General features: G+C 27.7%; 1 pseudogene across 1 annotated transcript; it reads right to left on the reverse strand.

The window, feature by feature from the left end:
• Positions 1 to 1,832: 1,832 nt before the first annotated feature.
• Positions 1,833 to 4,297, reverse strand: LOC114165690 (patatin-2-Kuras 1-like; annotated as a pseudogene). Its single transcript, XR_014985263.1, has 7 exons — positions 4,092 to 4,297; positions 3,813 to 3,997; positions 3,541 to 3,694; positions 3,308 to 3,454; positions 2,965 to 3,220; positions 2,679 to 2,848; positions 1,833 to 2,016 (listed from the first exon to the last, which is right to left on the reverse strand). The product of XR_014985263.1 is annotated as a patatin-2-Kuras 1-like (transcript).
• Positions 4,298 to 5,748: the final 1,451 nt, after the last annotated feature.

The raw sequence follows: 5,748 nt of genomic DNA on the forward strand, positions 1-5,748 counted from the left end.
AATTCTAAATTTCACTAAAAGTTAAGAGACTAAAAATATTTAACCAGTACAAAAATAGAAATACATGAATTCAAATTTTAAATGGTTCTACCATGATTAATATTTTTTTCAATAACAATTTTATTTTAATAATTTAAAGTTTAAAATGATATTCAATAAAATTCATTAATAATTATTAACCGATAGTGGGTTTCGTAAATCAAATATCATGATATTTGTACTCACCAAAGCGTAAAAATATGATTTTGTGATGACTTATTATTATACAAGTTATAATCCACCAACTAAGTTACACCTGGTAGTTTCGTAAATATGATCTCAATAATGAACTTGATCTCAATAATCAAATGATCCCATTTAGTACTTTTACACCTTGGTTTTTGATAAAAAAAATTAAAAATAAAAGTAAATTTTTTTATCAAATTAGGCTACAACCTTAAATAATATATTTCCCTATTTTAAGTGGACATATTTTTTTAAGATACAAATATTAGGGTTTTTCTTCTATTTGTGTAACAACTCAACATTATTTTGCTGGCATCGGTTGAGTTTTTCTTTTTAGGATTTTATGTTAGTCCTTTTAAATAATTTTTTCCTTTTTTTTTTATAATATTTGAACTTTACTTTCATCTTTCTTTGACCAAATATTTCCTTCATCTGATCAAAAATTTTGTTTTTAAATATTAGCATTCTAAAAATATTTCATTTTGACGAAGTATTTATATGTACTATAAATTTATTTATATATTTAAATTAATATATATATATATATATATATAGCCTTTTTTTTATTTGTCTTTTTTACATATCTAACTTGATATATGTTTCTTTTATGAAATATAGGTTTTTGAACTTCATCGATCTTGATAACTTATCCACAATTCTTAATTGTTTTTATGTCCTATTATACAACATTAGGTTTAAATTCAAATTAAGGTCTTACCATTTATATTTCAATATTTTCTATATAACTATTTCCAAATGTTCAAATATTCAATATATGAAAATGTTTGAGTTAAATATGATTTTGGTCCCTTAACTTTCAGTGAATTTTGGAATTAGTCCATTTTAAAACTTTAGACCAATTTTACCCTTCATATTTCGAAATACGTGAATTTAGTTTTTTAATCAAATTTTGTTAGGTTATTTGATGTTTCGTACGCATTTTAGGATTATATTTAAGTTATTTATATGGTTTGACACATTTGTACTTTAATGTTAAGTTAAATGTTATTATGAAATGTGCTTGAAATGTCAAATAAACTTAACAAAATTTGATTGAAAAGACTAAATTCACGTATTTCGAAATATGAATGACTAAATTGGTTCAAAGTTTCGAAATGAACTAATTTCAAAATTTACTGAGAGTTAAGGGACCAAAAACATATTTAACCCAAAATGTTTAATTATTTATTACAAATAGTATATAATATATTTTTTCAAAAAATTATTTATTCTGTTTTCGTTTGAGATCATTTTGTACAAATATCCAATAATACTTTATTTTAATACTTTAATATGTGTCAACGTTATCTTTTATTATTATTACTTCATTTGTTATTATTGTATTCATCTTTCAATTTAAATATAGTTTTTTTTAAATACGAAATTTATAATTAAAACTAAATATTAATATCCATTGTAACAAGTCCTTATAATCTAGTATATTATTAGTATTTCTGAACTGAAAGGAACTTGTTAAACTATGGAGAGAACATTTTCAATTATAATAGGGAGATACATGGTACATTGTTTCATGATTTTAGATTGCTATATGAGTTTCATAGAACTCACATGCCATGAACCTTATTTTATAGTGCAACAAGCATGGATAAAGTACACAACATAGTTAACACAAGGTGACGACTTTAAATAAATAAGTTCTTTGCGAATGCCCAATTTTCTTGATATTTGTCCGAACGAACCCTAAGAGTTTCGAGAAGTGGTCTTCCTCCATTTCCCACATATTTTCCTTTCAGACGATGTTGTCTTTCTTCGTACAAAATATCAGCAAGCCTTCATAAAAATATAAAGCTATTTTAAAAAAATAGCTTATAGTTTAACTTAATTTTATAAAACAGATTTGGAAGGTGGAATTTACATTTATATATTTATATATATATATATATATATATATATATTAATTATGTAAACTGATTTTATGTCTAGTCAATATAAGACTTACAAAATTATTAATTATACCGAAATCAATACAAGAAAATCTCCTATTAATGATCAATTTTAGAAATAAAATATAATTAATTATTATAGTGATCAATTTAGATATCAATTTATAAACTAAAAATTATTTATAATTAAAATAGTTTCTAGATTTGTTACTATAGTGAATTTGTATCTAAATTAGTCACTAACATTAGATACCAAAATAATTGGTTTATAAATTTGTTTCATTAGTGACTAATTTATATACAAATCTAAAGACCAATTTTTGTAGTAACTAAAACTTTGATAACCAATGTTAATCACCAATTTAGAGACTAATTCACTATAATTTATAAATTAATATCTAAATTGGTTACTATAATAATTAATTATTTTTTCTTATTAAAATTGATTACTAAAATTTTAGCCATTAAAATTCATGTATGAACTTAGAAATGCAGGTAAAATTAATAATTAAGTAAATTAAAAGGTCATTTGTGTTCTTTTTTTTTCACCTGTCAAGAGCCTCAGCATTTGTTTCTCCAAATTCTTCTAAATTGAAAGTATCCAAATTCATCTTCACAACTTTTTCTTGTAACAGTTGTTTTCCAGTCTTCTCAAGGCCTTCCATGTTTTCTTTTGTGACATTAACTGAGTTGGAGAAATCATGATTCAAGTCGTGTTCCTGCCATTCATTACATCATTCATCAATATATATAATCCCAAATACAAATAATTTAAGCATAAAGATAATATCTTATCTTAATAATAAAAAAAGAAAAAGAAAATATATATATATACATCAATTCGAAGATAGGTACTCTGAGGAGGTTGGAAGCCTGAAAAGAGTGAAGCAAGGTAATATTCAGTTATGGCTGAAGAAGCACGACCAAGCATATCGTTTGCAACAAAAGCCCAATTTAATATTGTCCAATTGGCAGCCAAGCGAGCATCAAAATCAGGATTCTCCACATATTTTTCTGTTCCAGTTCCCAAAGACAGCACCAAGATTTTCGGATATTCACTGTTGTAGCACTTCACTTATTGTTGCTTGTGTCTGATCAAATTAAACATTGTAAAATATCATAATTACCATATATACTCTTTATGATATTTTTAATATCAATAATTAAATTAATGTTACCGGATTCCCAGCGGCTACACCACCATCAACCATATTGAACTCAACACCATCGTTCACAAAATAGTGAGGTGGTAGCTGAGTGGGTGCAGCTGAAGTGGATATGCATATATCCGACAACAACGCATTTAAGTACGGAGCATCCCCAAGCTGCATCACCCAAACATTATATTAATTCATGTTTCGATTTTAATCTACGAAGAAATTAATATATGAATATGCTATATGGTGCTAACCTTGTAGTTTGAGAATATAACTGGCTTTTGTCTCTTGAGGTCGAAAGCTGGGATTACAACATTGGTCAGTGTTTGACTGAGTCGTGTATCCTTCAACAGTTGACGAGTTATGTTATGTAAGAATTCCCCATCGAATTGGGGACCGTTTCCAGGTCTGCATGTTGGTTGTTTTCATCATCACAAACACAAAGGAAATCATGTTAGTATTTGTTGCTGTCAATGATTAATATTGATGATGTTTTGAGAATATTATATTAATGTTATGATTATACCTTGATGAATTGAATATATGAGGGCCATTTAGTTTGTAGAAGTCTACAATTTGTGCAGGAGTAAAGGCAGCACGAGTAGGATCATGAGGGCTTGGTGTGGCTAACATAGCTGTTATGAGTCCACCGGTGCTGGTTCCTCCTATCACATCAAAGTAATGAGCTAAATCTGCATTTGGATCCCTAGCCTGCAACTCAACAAAATTCAAGTTAACATCATAAACATTTTACATTCATGCAATTTCAATACATATGCAGAGTATATGAAGAATAAGAATGAACCTTAAGAGCCTTATCTAAGTAATCAAGAACTGTTGCTGGAATAATCCCCTTGATGCCACCTCCATCAATGCTCAGAATAGTTAATGTGTTTCCATTGTCAGATGGAGGCAGTTTCTGGGTACTCAATCCACCGATCACTTGGCCAGCAAACAGCAAAACAAAGAAAACAAAATGAGCCATTAATTGCTTCACGAGGGAGTATAGAAGTAGTGAGAGAATTGTGTGATTTGTGCTCAAATGCAGAGGCTATTTATAGAAATGTTTTTGCAGGATACATGCAAATCATCATTAAACCAATATGTTGGATAACTAGCAGAGACCCGTGCATGCACGGCTCGTGTTTTTTTTTTTTCTTTATATTTTTAAAATAAATATTATTATTATTATTATATTTAAATGAAAAATGTATTTAAATAATTATAATTATTGGTTTAATTATATAAAATAATAAATGTAATATTTAAATATATGATAAAGTTATAATATATTTAGAGGTTTACTTATTTAACAACAACTTTAATATAAAAAGAACGGTAATGATGATTATTTCTTTTATATATTTTTCTAGTATTATAAGAAAATATTTTATTAATAATTAATTTATTGATTAAAAGTGATTAATTTAGATATTGATTTACAAAATAAAACATTATTTATTATTAAAATAGTCATTGTTATGAATAGAAAAGTATAATTAGTATCTAAATTAGTTTCTAAAATTTAGCTACTAAAGTTTTAGCTACAAAAAAAACTGATCACTAAACATTAGTTACCAAAGTTTTTATTATCAAAGAAATTAATTTCTGAATTAGTCTCTAATTAATTAGTGACCAATTTATCAATTAATTATAATTTTTTATTCATAATAGTGATTATTTTAATAACCAATAATTTTTTATTTTGTAAATTAATATCTAAATTGATCATTATAATGACTAAAACCTTTTGATCAGTAAATCTTGTTGTTAATGAAGCATCTTTTTGTAGTAGAAAAGTGCATATTTTATTAGTTACAATATACTATAGTTTATGATCATTTTGTTATGTGAGAGTACAATTTTCGTAAGCTTTTTTCGTAAGTACAAACTTTATTTGGATGAAGCATTTCAACAATGCTGAGAAATTGAAATGCATTGTATTTGAATTGCATGCAATTAAATTTTCTTCATTTTCTAAATAACTTGTTTAGATAAAGATATTAAATACTTTACTTTTCTATTTCTTGTTTGGATAAAATAATTGAATTTCTTGTGAGATAAAATTTCATTTTATCAATATTTATTTTAAGCTTAATTATGTTTTGAGTTCATGATAAATTTGGAAACTGGTTGGTCAGGCTTGTCAGGTCAACGGGTCGGTTGGTTCGTTGGGCCTGCCCGACATGCCTGATTCGTCAGGCCCGCCCATCCTGCTTGGACCATCGGACACGCTAACCCGTCTTGGTTATCAGGTCGGTTCAGTCCGTCTCTGTCTTCGAGCCCACCCAGTTCGTTTGGGTCGTCAGGCCCACCCAACCCATTTATATCGTAGGGCCAGTGAGGTCCGTTTAGGCCGTTGGGCTAGCCCAACACATCTTGATCGTCGGGCCTACCTGGGCGGTGTGGGTTGTCGGGTTTGACCGACTTGTTTGAGTTGTCAAGCCTGCCCGACCCATATG

This window comes from Vigna unguiculata, chromosome 10 (assembly GCF_037176805.1).
Source record: "Vigna unguiculata cultivar grain cowpea cultivar isolate G323 ecotype 2 chromosome 10, ASM3717680v1, whole genome shotgun sequence".
NCBI classification, from domain to species: domain Eukaryota; kingdom Viridiplantae; phylum Streptophyta; class Magnoliopsida; order Fabales; family Fabaceae; genus Vigna; species Vigna unguiculata.